Here is a 17,598-nt window from a genome sequence, read left to right on the forward strand (position 1 = left end):
TTCCTTGTCTGAAATTGCTTACTTGACTAGAACTGTATAAAGGAAAGGGCATATCACAATGTCGAGTTGTAGAAGTTAAGACAACCACTGGAAGGGTCCAGCTGGACTACTCTCCTTACCCAGAGGAAGAATGGAGTAATACTGTTTTACCTCTGTAAATTACAGCTCAATTACTGAAATTTATTAATACTTGCTTGTGCTTGAAATAAAGGACTGTTGTACCCAATTTGGTGTCACGTCTGAATCTATTACACACTCTGGTTCACAAAGAGTTTGTTCCATGGACAACTGCAGTTTCATTCAAGCGATGTTTGGTTTACCAGCACCCGACATCCTGGAACTGAATGTGCATGTTGCAGTACGTTTAGCCAACCGATCTTCCTTGAAATATATATCAAGTGAAGCTCAACCCTTCGCTGATGAGGGCCCATAACTGCATTGTCCTCCATACCGCCATGGGAACTGATAGACTTATCCCGCAGTGCCTCAAGGCATTGCCTTGCTGAATGTATTTGATGGCACATTAGATTGGTGAACAAATAGCTAAGACCTTAGTTAATACAATTAGTATCAACATAAATCTATGTGTTAAATAATTATGCCAAGTAAATGCCTTAACACAGCAAATTATGTTGGTTCATAAACAAAAGTTTTAAAATAACTACAAAAAGAATCATTGAATTTGAAGGGTATAGGAAATTTAATCACTGTATATTGTAGTTAAGAGCAAAACTGACACTTATAACGACAAAAGACATACATGATCAAAAACGCTATGAAACAATATGGGGGGATAGATTCAACTCATAGCCACCTAGTGTTCTAGCACAAAATGACATATTTTGCATTGTGATCTGCTACGCCTAAACTGCGCTAGACATCATATTGGCTCAGGCAACTTTTAGTTCCCCAGTGCTCCTACCTAAAATAGGCATTAATCTAGTTAAATATGCAAATCGGGGTCCTCTGCTAGTTCAGGTGCAAAGGCAAATGCAATGGGCGTAGCTTGCATTGCGCATGTTCGGCCTAGTTGTACACAAGATATTGAACAGACCTAACCATCCTTAAAGGGATCTGTGTAAAATAAATAAAAAGACATTTTCATTTTTTCAGTTGTTATTTTGGTGGTCCGCAGGATAAGTAGGACTAACTACTCCTCCTGGGCCCACAAAAGGGTTCTGGTCCACTGCTGCCCATTTGAGTCTCTTTCCAGGATCACCTCCCTCTCCTCCCTTTCACTTCCTGTACATGATTTCAATGTGATGTATATTTTCTGTTTTTTTACTTCCTGGTTTGGACTCTGTGACCACGATTTTAACTCCAGTTGGATTCCCCGCTCAGGCCGAAGTTAAATTTACAGTCGTCTCTCAATGATGTCATTGGGCTGCAACATGCATATATAAAGAAGGACCCTGTTGGCTCCGGATGTGTGTCCTTGCTGCCGGCTCAGGAGAGCAGGTTGAAATTGCAGATGTTGCAATCATGGCAGCTTTCGGACTGCTAAGAGCCAGGGTGATTTTAAATGCCTACCCGTCAGGTTTCTGCTGAGTGAATAGGGTTAAAATCGTTCCCACAGGAGGGGTCTCACTGAGGATACTTCAATCTGATTGGTTGAAGAGCCTTGCTGTTGCTTTTCCTCTTCACAGCCGCCACAGATCCCCTGTAGGGGGCGCCATGCTGACACAGACATCGGATTAGGAGAAATCTCCGCTCACACGGCAACAAAAAGTCTGTGGGCAGTAGTACGCGAGGTGAACGGTGAAAGCTATTCCTTCACTGCTCACTGCAACATATGGGCCAATTATATTTTTTAAGAAAGAGTTAAATGCACCTTTTCATTCATCATTGAAACAGGAAGAAACTTATTTCAATCTGTTACACAGTCAAGGTACTTTGATGTTGCTACTCTTTAATGAGCCTTGTGTCACTAAACCTTATTAACACCCGACTATTTAAATAGAGGATCTCAATGGTGGTGAACCTTCTCAGGTGTATTTGCTGTTTCAAGGTCCCAAATACTTCCTATTTCTGGAATCATCTCGGTGTACAAAGTGTAAATGATGGTATTTTTTCAACACAACAATGTCTTTGGCCTGCAATTTGAAGAATGTCAGCTGTGTAGAAGCTTTTGTTAGAATGGATGACCTTTGTATGTAGACGTTAAACTACAGAGTTAAATATTGCTGCTGATAGGATTGTTAGAGTATGTATTCTGTTATTGGGACTCTGTGACTTGCTGATTGATAGCCGCTACAATTTCTCCAGGTCTTCTAATGCTCCCAGTAATCACTCGGGCCAATTTTGTGAGACAACTGCTCTTGTGACAGTGGGTAGCTGCATCTTCAAAATGCCACTTAATAATACATACATACATAGATTGATACAGCACCGAAGGAGGCCATTTGACCCATTGTGCCTGTGCCAGCTATTTGAAATAGCTATCAATTAGTCCCACTCCCCCAGCTCTTTCACTATAGCCCAGCAAGTGTTTTCCCCTTCAAGTATTTATCTAATTTCCTCTTGAATGTTACTATCGAATTAGGTTTTACCATTGATTCAGGCAGTGTATTCCAGATCATAAAAGATAAAATAATAATCATATTAATAACAGAAGTAAGCATTTCATGCATTTTAAAGATTTTTGATCAAACCGTGAAAAAGGTCTGCTGGGAAAGGGGCACGCACCAAACGCGCCAGTTAACGTTGTTTCAGAAGCCACGTATTATTCCCGCTGCCTGATTGTCATCACTCAGGCTTGCAGCCAGCGCTATTCATCAGCTGCAAGACTACAAGGCTCAAAGCTTCTGCTGTGGGGCTTTAAAAAAAATACTTGTACTGTACTTACTGTTATGTCTCAAATAAAGCAATGTGACTGAGTACTGTAGAATTGAGTAAGTGCGATCTTAATCTCTTTATTCTGACTCCAGAGTGTTGGCACAGCATGGGAGGCCTGCTTATATGTAGTGCTCCCAAGGGATGCTGGGATCTCTTGGGACTCCAACAGATGCACCCTCTGATGGTGGTAGGATGCTGGTTACAAGATGTTGCAGACATAACATCACTCCCCCCCCTCCCAAAGTCAATAGTACTCTGATTTACAGGGTGAGACGATCTGGGGTTTTCCGCTCCCTTAGTCAATCATCTCGGTACAAACACAGGTGCAGGTGAGATGGTTGGGCCTTCGCTGGGCTGCTGCGCAGCTGGCCTTGCTAGGCTGCTAGGGATGATGAATTCAGCTTTGTGGTCAACCATGATGTCGGTTGCCATTTGTGTGTGTATCGGAGGGTTGAAGTTGGCGGTGTCCTCTTCAGGTTGCTCGTGGCTGTCTGTGACTCGCAGTTTGGTTTGGTCCAAATGCTTTCTGCATATTAGTCCATTGGCAAGTTTGACCTCAAACACTCTACTCCCTTCTTTGGCTATGACAGTGTCAGCAAGCCATTTGGAACCATGTCCATAGTTGAGTACAAATACAGGGTCATTGACTTCAATATCGCGTGACAAGTTTGCGCGTTCATGGTACATGCTTTGTTGATGCCGCCTGCCCTAGACATGATCATGGAGATCAGGGTGGACTAGAGAGAGCCTTGTTTTGAGTGCCCTTTTCATGAGCAGTTCGGCAAGGGGAACCCTGGTGAGCGAGTGGGGTCTTGTGCGGTAGCTGAGCAGGACTCGGGACAGGCGGTCTGCAGGGAGCCTTCCGACACACATTTCAAGCTTTGCTTGATGGTTCCCACTGCCCGTTCAGCCTGGCCATTAGATGCGGGCTTGAACGGGGCAGATGTGACGTGCTTGATCCTATTGCGGGTCATGAATTCCTTGAATTCAGCGCTGGTGAAGCATGGCCATTGTCGGTGACAAGGACATCAGACATGCTGTGCGCGGCAAACATGGCTCGTAGGCTCTAGATGGTGGTAGTGGACGTGCTTACAGTCTTTATTACACACTCAATCCATTTTGAATAAGCATCCACAACAACCAAAACATTTTGCATAGAAATGGGCCCGCGAAGTCAACATGGATCATCGACCACTTTTTGGAGGACCATGACCACAAACTTAGCGGTGCCTCTCTGGGTGCATTGCTCAGTTGACAGTAAGTTTGCATTGGCGCACGCAAGACTCCAAATCTGAGTCAAAGCGGGGCCACCACACATGGGTACTGGCTATAGCTTTCATCATTACTATGCTTGGGTCGGTACTGTGTAGGTCGCGTATGAACGTTTCCCTGCCTTTCTTAAGCAAAGCCACGCGATTACCCCACAAAATATAGTCTGCCTGTATGGACATTTCGTCTTTGCGCCGCTGGAATGGCTTGATCTCTTCATGCATCTCTGCTGGGACGCTGGACCAGCTCACATGGAGGACACAGTTTTTTACCAAAGACAGTAAAGGATCCCGGCTGGTCCAGGTCCTGATCTGGCGGGCCGTAACCAAGAGCAAGTCTGCAGGCTGTGTCGTTTCCACCCCAGTGGTGGGCAATGGCAGGCGACTGAGAGCATCACTGCAGTTCTCTGTGCCTGGCCTGTGGCGAATTACATAGTTATATGCAGACAGCGTGAGCGCCCATTTTTGGATGCGAGCAGAGGCATTGGTATTAATACCTTTGCTCTCTGAAAATAGCAATATGAGCAGCTTATGGTCAGTTTCTAACTCGAACCTAAGCCCAAACAGATACTGATTTACCCCATAAGCACATGCCAGAGCTTCTTTTTCAATCATGCTGTCAGCCCTTTCAGTCTTGGACAAGCTCCTGGACGCATAAGCGACCGGTTGCAATGTTCCCGATTCGTTTGCTTGTTGTAACACATACCCTACCCCGTACGAAGACACATCGCAAGCTAGCACTATAAGTTTACATGGATCATACAAAACAAGCAGTTTGTTGGAACATAACAGATTTCTGGCTTTCTCAAAAGCAGTCCCTTGTGATTTCCCCCATACCCAGTTATCTCCCTTGCGTAGCAACACATGTATAGGTTCTAATAAGGTGCTTAACCCGGGTAGGAAATTACCAAAATAATTGAGGAGTCCCAGGAATGACCGCAGCTCCATCATGTTTGGTAGTCTTGGCGTGTTCTTGATGGCCTCCATCTTGGTGTCGGTGGGTCTGATGCCATCTGCCACGATTCTTCTCCCTAAGAACTCGACCTCTGGCGCCAGGAAAACACACTTCGAACGTTTCAACCTGAGTCCCACACGATCTAGCCGAATTAGAACCTCTTCCAGCTTCTGCAAGTGTTCGATGGTATCCCAACACTGGAAAACCACGGTGCACGGTACTGACTTTAGCAGACTCTCCATGTTCCTTTGAAAAATACCTCCGGCCGATCAAATCCCAAACGGGCATTTATTGTAGATGAACAGACCTTTGTGTGTGTTGATGCAGATGAGGCCTTTTGAAGATTCCGCCAGCTCCTGCATTATGTAGGCCGAGGTCAGTTCCAACGGTGAACATCTTTCCACTTGCCAGCGTCGCAAATAGGTCGTCTGCCTTGGGTAGTGGGTACTGGTCCTGCAGCGAAAAACAGTTAATCGTTACTTTATAATCCCCACAAATTCTGATCGTGCCATCACCCTTGAGAACCGGAACAATCGGACTGGCCCACTCGTTGAACTCAACCGGCGTGATGATGCCCTCTCGGTGCAGCCTGTCCAGCTCGATCTCCACTTTCTCTCGCATCATGTATGGCACCGCACTGGCCTTGTGGTGGATGGGTCGTGTACCGGGAACCAAGTGGATCTGCACCTTCGTCACAGAGAAATACCGATGCCTGGCTCAAACAACGACAGGAACTTGCTCAAAATCTGGGCACATGAGGAGTCATCGGCGGACGAAAGTGCTCAGATGTCGTCCCAGTTTCAGCAGATTTTTCCCAGCCAGTTTCTGCCGAACAGTGTGGGGCCATCTCCTGGTACAATCCATAGTGGTAATTCATGCACCGCTCCATCATAGGAGACTTTTACTGCTGCACTGCCAATTACAGGGATCAGCTCTTTGGTGTAAGTTCTCAGCTTTCTAAGAATATGGCTCAGCTTGGGCCTTTGTGCCTTGTTGCACCACAGTCTCCCGAAGGCCTTTTTGGTCATGATAGACTGACTCGTACCTGTGTCCAATTCCATGGATACTGGAATTTTGTTCAGTTCAACTTTTACCATGATCGGTGGACATTTCGTGGTGAAGGTATGTAATCCCGTACACTTCTGCCTCCTCGGTTCGAGTCTCTACTTCAGTTTGATCCGCCATGGATTGATCTTTGTCTGCAACATGGTGTCTTACAGGGTTTGCAACTCGTCTGCACATTCGCTGGAAGTGTCCTATTGTTCCACAGCCTTTGCAAGCATAGTGTTTGAAGCGTCATTGATGGGCTCGATGATCATCTCCGCAGCGCCAACAAGGTGTTAATTGCCTCGCATTCACACTCGATCGCAGACTCTGAGTCATCTGAGGTCGTGCAGCTGCAGGCGTGTACATTGTGCCATATGCATTCCTGCCTGAAAACGACGTTACTTTGTGTACAGTACTTGCCGATGCATCTTTATGCTGCAAAATTTGTTTGGTGTTATCGCTGGTGGACATAAATGCCTTTGCTATCGTTATGGCTTTGCTCAGATTCGATGTTTCAACAGTCAATAGTTTGCGAAGGATAACCTCATGGCCAATGCCAAGCACAAAATAATCTCTTAGCATTTGCTCCAGGAATCCACCGAATTCGCAATGTCCTGCAAGGCGCTTTAATTCAGTGACGTAGCTCGCCACTTCCTGGCCTTCAGACCATTGACATGTATAAAATCAATACCTTGCCATCAGAACGCTCTCCCGGACCAGCATACACAGTTCTTCATACGCTTTGGTTGTTGGTTTCCTCGGAGCAAGAAGATTCTTCATGAGGCCATAGGTTGTTGCCCCACAGACGGTGAGGAGGATCGCCCTTCGGTTGTCAGAGTTCTCATTCCCTTCCAGCTCGTTGGCCACGAAGTATTGGTCAAGTCGCTTCACGAAGGCTTCCCAATCGTCACCTTCTGAGAACTTCTCCAGGATACCAACAGTTCTCTGCATTTTCGCATGATGGTTCGTTATCCCATTCTCATCGCCAGTTATTATGTCTCAAATAAAGCAAAGTGACTGAGTACTGTAGACTTGAGTAAGTGTGACCTTACTCTCTTTATTCTGACTCCAGAGTGCTAGGCCTGCTTATATGCAGTGCTCCCAAGGGATGCTGGGATCCCTTGTGACTCCAATAGATGCATCCTCTGGTGGCAGTAGAATGCTGGTTACAAGGTGTTGCATACATAACACTCACCTTCAGAACCCTCGTTGTCTTGCTGGTAGGCCACACTCACAGCCTCTGATCTAAGGGGTGTGTGAAGTGAGATGGAGGTGTGGGGCAGGGGGTGGGGTGGATTTGGTTGCAGTGGAAATACTCCACTAGCTTTATAGGCCAACTGTGGTGAAGACACAGGAACATGGTGGGAGGGTTGGAATGGCCCCTCCCTTCCATGACATTTTAATCAAATGGATGGGACTCTGTCAACTAGAAGGCACCGATTTAAGGCGTTTGGCAAACCAACCAGAAGCGACATGAGGAAAAACTTTTTTACGCAACGAATGGTTAGGATTTAAAATGCACTGATAGGGTGGTTGAGGCATATTCAATAGTAGCCTTCAAAAGGGAGTTGGCTAAACACTTGATGACAGAAAATGGCATGGATACAGGGAAATAGCTGGGGAGTGGGACTAACTCTTTGAAAGAGTTTAATGGGCCAAATGGCTTACTTCTGTGCTGCATTATTGTATGATTCTATGATACCACAAACACAGGCCCAGCCCTGCTCCAGTGGAGAAGCCCCAATAATCGCAGGGCAACATAAAAGGGCCAGTGGCCCAGCAAAATGCGTCTCTGGCCCTTTTTTACTGGGGGAAAGGATTGAAAAATCGGTCCAATTTTTTTACCTTTTTCTTCGTACGTTTAATTTGTGATACTCTGATTGAGCTTCTTGCTTGTGTTTGTAAAAGGGCAATTATATCATTCCTCTGATTAGTTGATTTGAACTATGCAAAATGAACACAATTACATTTAATGAAGCAATAATGTTTCATGCATGTAAATTACATCTCTGATTTATGAATAATTTCATCACATCGCATTCCGCAAGCAGAAGAAAAAAGTTCTTCTATGAATTATACAGGTGCAGCAGTAGTTTTATTTTTTTTTATATCTTTTTGCAGTATCTAGAACATAGGCAGCCATTTTTTTCCATAGCTGGTTTCCTCATTGACATTGAGCATTGGAGATGAGAAATCAAGGTTTTCTATTTGTTATGATTTTTGATTCTTGCTCATGACCTACTTTGTCATTTAAGTTTGCTGATGTACTCCCATTAGAACATAAGAACATAAGAAATAGAAGCAGGAGTAAGCTGATCTGATCATGGACTCAGCTCCACTTCCCTGCCCACTCCTCATCACCCTTTACTCCCTTATCGCTCAAAAATCTGTCTATCTCCACCTTAAATCTATTCAATGACCCAGCCTGCACAGCTCTCTGGGGCAGAGAACTTACTGCAGGAAAAGAGGTGGAAGGTCAAACAAACTATAGTCAGCCAAAAGCAGCAAAAGTCCCATTACAGTTTTTCGGTCTAGATCATCATAGGGAGTCCCTCGGGATCGAGGAAGACTTGCTTTCACTCTTAGCATGAGTTCTTAGGTGGCTGTACAGTCCAATACAAGAACCACAGTTTCTGTCACAGGTGGGACAGATAGTCGTTGAGGGAAAGGGTGGGCAGGGAGCCTGGTTTGCCGCATGTTCCTTCCGCTGCCTGCGCTTGGTTTCTGCATGCTCTCGGCGACGATACTCGAGGAGCTCAGCACCCTCCCAAATGCACTTCCTCCACTTAGGGCAGTCTATGGCCAGGGACTCCCAGGTGTCAGTGGGGATGTCGCACTTTATCAGGGAGGCTCTGAGGGTGTCCTTGTAACGTTTCCTCTGCCCACCTTTGGCTCGTTTGCCGTGGACGAGTTCCGAGTAGAACGCTTGCTTTGGGAGTCTCGTGTCTGGCATGCGAACTATGTGGCCTGCCCAGCAGAGCTGATCAAGTGTGGTCAGTGCTTCAATGCTGGGGATGTTGGCTTGGTCGAGGATGCTAATGTTTGTGCATCTGTCCTCCCAGGGAATTTACAGGATCTTGCGGAGACATCGCTGGTGGTATTTCTCCAGCGATTTGAGGTGTCTACTGTACATGTTCCACGTCTCTGAGCCATACAGGAGGGCGGGTATTACTACGGCCCTGTAGACCATGAGCTTGGTGACAGTTTGAGGGACTGATCTTCAAACACACTTTTCCTCAGATGGCCGAAGGCTGCACTGGCGCACTGGAGGCAGTTTTGGATCTCATCATCAATGCCTGCTCTTACTGATAGGAGGCTCCCGAGATAGGGGAAGTGGTCCACGTTGTCCAGGGCCACGACATGGATCTTGATGTTTGGGGGGCAGTGCTGTGCGGTGAGGACAGGCTGGTAGATAGAGTGGATAGGAAGGACCTATTTCCCCTAGCAGAGAGTCAATAACCAGGGAAATAGATTTAAAGTAATTCGTAGAAGATTTAGAAGGGTGTTGAAGAGAATTTTTTTCACCCAGAGGGTGGTGAGGGAACTCACTGCCTGAAAGGGTGGTAGAGGCAGAAACCCTCATCACATTTAAAAAGTACTTGGATGTACACTTAAAGTGCCGTAACCTACAAAGCTTCAGACCAAGAGCTGGAAAGTGGGATTAGACTCGATAGCTCTTTTACAGCTGGAACAGACAAGATGGGTGAATTCTTCCCAGCACTGAGAGTGTGCATTTGGAGCAGAGCCCACTGTCAAAATGGCTTTGATTGACAGCTGGTCAGGATCCCGCCTCCATGTGAGTTTCTCAACTGTCAGGTTGGCGTTCGGATAGCAGAACCGACAACAAGCGGCGGGACAGGTAATTAACATTATTAGAAGGTACTTAAATGCTATTTAAGAGGCATAAAACCAGGCACTTATAATTTTACCAACCTTTTGAAGAGTTTGCCATCCCTCGGGTTTCATGCCAGATAAGTGGAGTCAGGTTCTCGGTGACTCTCTATTGCTTTGTGTAGTTGACAGCTGCAGAAGTGGCATAAAAGCTACCATTTCACAGCTGTTAACTTTCCAATGTCAGAAGCTGAAGCCTTCAGGTTTTGGAAGAGATTTGTGAGTTGTATGTACTTTGGAAGTGTTTGCAGTGAACTCTCGATTCACTGTCACCTCCTTGGAGCAACCTCTCTCACCATTGACAGGGTGCTTCTGTCATCTCAACCTCACCTGCCATTTGGCAGCAAGCATATGGTCTACAGGGCAGTAGTGATATCCGACCTCCTATATGGCTCAGAGACGTGGACGATGTACAGCAGACACCTCAAAGCACTGGAAAAGTACCACCAGCGCTGCTTCCACAAGATCCTGCAAATTCACTGGGTGGACAGATGCACCAACGTCAATGTCCTTGCCCAGGCCAACATCCCCAGCATCGAAGCGCTGAGCACACTCGATCAGCTCCGCTGGGCGGGCCACAACGTCCGCATGCCTGACACGAGACTCCCAAAGCAAACGCTCTTCTCGGAGCCTCGACGCGGCATATGAGCCCCAGGTGGGCAGAGAAAATGCTTTAAGGCTACCCTCAAAGCCTACTTGATAAAGTGCAACATCCCCACCAGCACCTGGGAATCCCTGGCCCAAGACCGCCCTAAGTGGAGGAAGAGCATCCGGGAGGGCGCTGAGCACCTCGAGTCTCATCGCTGAGAGCAACCAGAAACAAAGCGCAGACAGCGGAAGGAGCATGCGTCAACCCAGGCTCCCCACCCACGCTTTCCTTCAACCACTGTCTGCCCCACCATTGACAGAGACTGTAGGTCCTGCATCAGACTCTTCAGTCACCTGAGTGGAAGCAAGTCATCCTCGACTCTGAGGGACTGCCTATGATGATGATGCTCACCTCACATTATACAGCAGCCCGAAAAATAGATTTGTTACACAATCAATATAACTCCAGACAACTACCAGAACAATAAACAGTGCAGAAAAATAACATATAAACATCATTTACCACCCTTGTGTATTTCCTTATAACCCCTTACACATGCCTAACCTGTGACTTCACCTCAGTGTCTCTCCTGTGGCTGACTCAGGGGTCTGGGAACGTTGCTATGTTCCCTGTGTGGAAGCTGCAGATGTCCTTTTAGGATGCCCTCGAGCAGCTTTGGGCCTGGAACAGCCGGCTGGAGATTGGTCAACACCCTCCTTGGAAGGGTTCAGTCTGGCTTGGCTCGGGCGAGGCCATGCGTGGAGGCACTGGCAGAATGATAGGTCTGGGGCCAGGAATTCTGCGAACCGGAGGGAGCGCATCATCCGTATTTTGGCCCAAGGAGCCTGAGTAACTCACCAGGGGTGGCACAATACCACCACCAGCAATCTGAGGGAGCTCAGGTTGGTACTGTGGCGCCACACCAGAAGATCTCCCATGGCCCGTGGTGGACCCAGCTGCGAAAGCAACACTGAGGTCTCGGGGGGGCATCCAGCTGAGAATGCATGCATGCACCCACAGTCTGAAAGCCACCAGATATGACAGCACTTAGACGTTTCATCGACTCTTGCAGAGTCGCAGCCATCGACTCCAAAGCAGCACCGATACGCTCGTTCCCTCACGCTGTGCTGTCACATAATCCTAAGGGTGAATTTCCCGTGGGAATAACGCCCAAATTCAGAGTGCAAATAGGGCTAATAACACTGGAACACTTTTTTGTGGTCAAAAAGCTGAATTTGTTTCTAATGGCCACCGCAAACTTTGCGGTGCTAATCGAGGAAAAAAGGTCTTAACACCACCAGCTTTCTGGTGCACTGAATTTCGTCCCCAGGGTCTTTTACATTATGAAAGGTTTTGATAGAGTAAATAAGGAGAAACTGTTTCCATTGGCAGGAGGTTCGATAACCAGAGGACACAGATTTAAAGTCATTGGCAAAAGAACCAGGGTGAGATGAGGAGTATTCTTTTTACGTGGTGAGTTTAAAATATTACATAGGTTATCTATTCTACACTGACGTGTGGAAAGATGTCTTCAGCGAGGGATAGAGATAGGGCAGTTTGGCAGCTGGCAAATAGTGGTGCTACAAAGAGCGTACCGAACCAGATGGAATATGAGTGCTAATGCATGAGATGTGGTGTATGATGGAGCATAAGTCAGTGTTAATGGGGGAGGGATGAAGCATTGTGCAGGAAGACACAGTGCGGTCCCAGTAGAATCATAGAATCGCAGAATCATACAACACAGAAGGAGACCATTCAGCCATCATGACTGTGTCGGCTCTTTGACAGAGATATCCAATTAGTTCTACTTCCCTGCGCTTTCCCCTTAGCCCTGCAATTCCAGTTGTGATTGGGAATGCACGCCTGAAAGGGTAGTGAAAGCAGATTCAATAGCAACTTGCAAAAGGGAATTGGATAAATACGTGAAAACAAAAAATAAAACATCCTATCCCATAGGGGCAATTTTGACCCCCAAATATGGGTGAGTTTGGGTCGGGTAAGATGTGAAAATTTTTAAAATCTCAAACCCGACCTCAAACCGCCTCCAACCCGCCCACTTCCAGTTTTAATGGGAATGGGACTGGGGGAGGGGGGGGTTGGGGTGGAGGAGTGCAACCAAACCACTCTAAGGAGGTGGGTTGGTCAGTTAAATATTATAATGAGGCTGTGTGTTTCAGATTTAACCTGTCTTACAGATTTAACACTGGCTGGCTGGGTTTCCCAGGCCTCGAGAAACCTGGCAGCTAAAGGGAGGTGAGAGCTGCTTCGGGTAAAAGGTAAGAGCCTTTACGGCACTATTTGTGGGCCAGGTGGAGCAGGGGTGTTCCCTCTCAGCCCACCTTGCTTACCGTCTTCACTGCCTGCCATCAGACATCCCACCCCCCCCGCCGCCCCGGGATTAGAGATTGGAATCCCTCGGTATCGGAGAGACCACCCCTCCCTCCAAGATGCGGACGTCCCCCTGCCACGCTACCACTAACCCAGCTGCAGGCTCTCCACCTGTTCCTGGGCCTGTTGCCTCCTCTGGAGTGTTCCCTGCCCGACAGGAAGCCAAGCCTGTCAATCAGGCTGGCATCCAGGCGGGAAACCTACTGCAGCAAAAAGACACACGCTGTGGAGATAAAACAGCACAACATGCCGGGAAACCCGGAACCCCACCTAAACTCCTCCCCACCCCCGCTCACAGCACCCTCCCCAGTGAATATCGAGGCTCATTTCTCACTCATTAGCAGCTCATATTCCATCTGGTTTTGTATGCTCTTTGTCACACAATGTTTGTCAGCTACCAAACTGCATTATCTGTATCTCTGACGAAAGATTTTTTTTTTGCAGGTCAGTGCTGAATAAATAACCTATATAATATTTTCAACATTTCAATCGACATTACAGTCTATAGTTTCTATTCCAGGCCTCTCCGTTCCATTTCCTCCAAATTCAAATTATCTTTGCTTGCGTCAGCACAGCTGTCAAGAGCATAATCGGCCAAATATAATTACTTGATGTTGCTCCATCTGAATCATCACACAAGCGTAGGTTCTTCACACTGCAAGCAGTTCTCTTCCTCCTCAGATGTAACCTCCAGACTCAGGTCTGAAGTTATCCCTGCACTCTGCTGCTCTTTTCCTAACTGCCACTAACTCCCATTCACCTATCACCTCTGTGCTCACTGACCTACATTGGCACCGAATCTGGCAACGCCTCCATTTTAAAATTCCCATGCTTGTCTTGAAATCCCTCCATGGCCTCACCACTCCCAACCTCTGTAACCTCCTCCAGCCTTACAGCCATCCGAGATCTCTATGCTCCTCCAATTCTGTCCTCTTACGCATCCCAATTTTAAACGCTCCACCATTGGTGGCCATGCCTTCAGCTGCCTAGGCCTTAAGCTCTGGAATTCCCTCCCTAAACCTCTCCACCTCTCTACCTCTCTCTCTCCTCCTTTGAGAAACTTCATAAAATCTACCTCTTTGCCTAAGCTTTTGATCATCTGTCTCTACAGATGCTGCCTGACCTGCTGAGTGCTTCGAGCATTTTCTGTTTTTATTTCACATTTCTTGCATCCAGCAGTATTTTACTTTTGTCGTACTGTCATGTTTCCAAGAATTACTTTACGCTTTTACCACACTGGATGCACGGAGAGAATCTTTGATCATATTTTTCTGTCAAGATAAAGAGGAAAGAAGTTGCCATTCATGACCTCAGGATATTCCAGAGAGCTTCACAATCAATGAACCGTGCTCAGAGGCAGCTTGGAACCGCTGCACCATGGCAACCTGCTGATATAGGCAGGACATGTAAGATCAGGACCACTTGGTCTGGGAGTGGATGCCTGCACTATGTAGAAACATTGGTCCTGATATTGACTGGGCTGCGCATTCAAGTGGGGAGGGGGCGCGGTGGAGTTATCGACGGGGAACCTGGAAGTATCCCTGGGGGCATTGCTGAGTTGGGCACAAATGGTGCACCTTTGGACACAGAGCTCCAAGTCCGCGTCAATACCAGGCCACCAGACATGGGATCTGGCTATGGCCTTCATGAGAACGATCCCCGGGTGCTCACGGAGGAGCTCCCTGACAAATGCCTCTCTGCCTCACAGAGGCATGACTACTCGGCTGCCCCACATCAGGCAGTCTGCTTGCAGTGATAGCTCATGCATGCACCTGTGAAAGGGTTTTAATTCCTCGGGGCAGGCATCGCAAGCCTCTGCCCAGTCACCGGTTAGGACACATCTTTTTTACTAAGGATAACGTGGGGTCGCTGGCCGTCCAGGCTCTGATTTGGCGAGCCGTCATGGGTGAACCTGTGGACTCAAAGGCATTGATTACCATGACTATCTCACAGCCCTGTTCGTCGATCCCATCCTCGTCGCCACTGTAAAGTCCTGTCCCCTCAGTACAGATTCACACGAGGCATGTAGTGAAGTCAAGGTCACTCTGGACCTGCACCTTTATTTCACAGCTCTGGAATGCTGCACTTGCCTGAGACCTGTCCTTATATACCTGTCTCTTGCAAGTGCACCCCTGGTGGTCAGGTATGCAGGTGGTTACAGGTCATATCTTATTACAGTCATGTATAGCATGTTAGGATACAGTTATATATAATAATGTAAGATACATGACAGAAAAAATGGGCCTTACGCACCAATTCTGTGCGGCAGCGGGCGGTAGGTTACATTCTGGGTGGAAAATGCGGTCCTCGGCAAAGTAAAGCAGGGAGGGGGGAACGGAAACATTTTTTTTTTCAAAACATTAAAAAAAACAACTACAAATCCTTTAGAGGACCCCATCCACCAAAATCCCTGCAAAAGAAATGAAGAAAACAAGTGCACTATCTTTTCTTTCAGGTCTTTATAATTAGCGTTCAGGTAAGACCTGCCTCCATGCGGTGGTCTCTTCTGCTGCTGGAGTGGAGGACCGCCCAGACCAATCTGGGGAGTCAGCAGGCAGGAGGACTTTTGTTGCTGTTGCAGACCGGCACACGCCAGTGGACGCTCCCCAGCGGTCTTCTCTCCCCGCCGGCGTGACGACCTCATCAAACTCGCTCGGAGGGGAGAGCGCCCAGAAACCATGGAGACCGCCGAGAAAACTCAGCGGCAGCTGGCGGTGAGTCAACCAAACTCGGGCCCTAGGAGTAATTCATCCTTTATGTTTGTTCAAGAAGCTACATTTCTTCCGATGGGCTATATGTTGAAATCCCTCCATGGCCTCACCCCTTCCTGAACTCACAGTGTGAGCACTGTGAGTGCTCCTAACCCGGGACGGTGAGCTCTGTCTGTTCTCTGAAAGCAGCAATGTTAGCACTGTGAGCTCTGGAGCCTGGCTGTCACAATGAATTACACATTGCACAGATCTTGATTGTTCTCCAGCAGGCAGGATCAAAGTACACATTTCAAACAAACTGCTAGGTGTGTCTTGTCCTCCAAGGGGACCCTACATCTATTCAATAGGCTTCCTGCTCACTCAGTTGCAGGAGTCTTTGCATTATTTTGCACTATTTGCGAATTTCTTCTATAAATTGTGATCTTGGTACTGACTTTCTCATTGTTTTTATTCCCAGTGGAAACTATGCTCAATTCCTTCAGAAAGGGTTAAGTGGCTCATGCAGGTAGAGGAGCACATTTGTTTGCACAATTTAACTGTAGCTGGGGAACAAAAAAATGGCGGACCAGTTGAACAAATACTTTGGTTCTGTCTTCTTGAAGGAAGACACAATAAACCTTCCGGAAATACTAGGGGACCGAGGGTCTAGGGAGGGGAGGAACCGAAGGAAATCCTTAGTGGTGGGAATGGGAAATTGTGTTAGGGAAATTGATGGGATTGAAGGCCGATAAATCCCCGGGGCCTGATAGTCTGCATCCCAGAGTACTTAAGGAAATTACCCTAGAAATAGTGGATGCATTGGTGATCATTTTCCAACAGTCTATCGACTCTCGATCAGCTCCTATGGACTGGAGGGTAGCTAATGTAACACCACTTTTTAAGAAAGGAGGGAGAGAGAAAATGGGTAATTATGGACCGGTTAGCCTGACATCAATAGTGGGGAAAATGTTGGAATCAATTATTAAAGATGAAATAGCAGCACATTTGGAAAGCAGTGACAGGATTGGTCCAAGTCAGCATGGATTTATAAAAGGGAAATCATGCTTGACAAATCTTCTAGAATTTTTTGAGGATGTAACTGGTAGAGTGAACAAGTGAAAACCAATGGATGTGGAGTATTTGGACTTTCAAAAGGTTTTTGACAAGGTCCCACACAAGAGATTGGTGTGCAAAATTAAAGCACATGGTATTGGGGGTAATGTACTGACGTAGATAAAGAACTGGTTGGCAGACAGGAAGCAGAGAGTCGGGATAAACGAGTCCTTTTCAGAATGGCAGGCAGTGACTAGTGGGGTGCCGCAGGGCTCAGTGCTGGGACCCCAGCTATTTACAATATACATCAATAATTTAGATGAAGTAATTGAGAGTAATATCTCCAAGTTTGCAGATGACACTAAGCTGGGTGGCATTGTGAGCTGTGAGGAGTATGCTAAGAGGCTGCAGGGTGACTTGGACAGGTTAGGTGAGTGGGCAAACGCATGGCAGATGCAGTATAATGTGGATAAATGTGAAGTTATCCATTTTGGTGGCAAAAACACGAAGGCAGAATATTATCTGAATGGCAGCAGATTAGGAAAAGGGGAGGTGCAACGAGACGTGGGTGTCATGATACATTAGTCATTGAAAGTTGGCATGCAGGTACAGCAGGCGGTAAAGAAGGCAAATGGTATGTTGGCCTTCATAGCTAGGGGATTTGAGTATAGGAGCAGGGAGGTCTTACTGCATTTGTACAGGGCCTTAGTGAGGCCTCACCTGGAAAATTGTGTTCAGTTTTGGTCTCGTAATCTGAGGAAGGACGTTCTTGCTATTGAGGGAATGCAGCAAAGGTTCACCAGACTGATTCCCGGGATGGCAGGACTGACTGGAGAGACTGGATCGACTGGGCCTGTATTTACTGAAGTTTAGAAGGATGAG

This window comes from Pristiophorus japonicus, chromosome 1, assembly GCF_044704955.1.
Source record: "Pristiophorus japonicus isolate sPriJap1 chromosome 1, sPriJap1.hap1, whole genome shotgun sequence".
Lineage (NCBI taxonomy): Eukaryota > Metazoa > Chordata > Chondrichthyes > Pristiophoridae > Pristiophorus > Pristiophorus japonicus.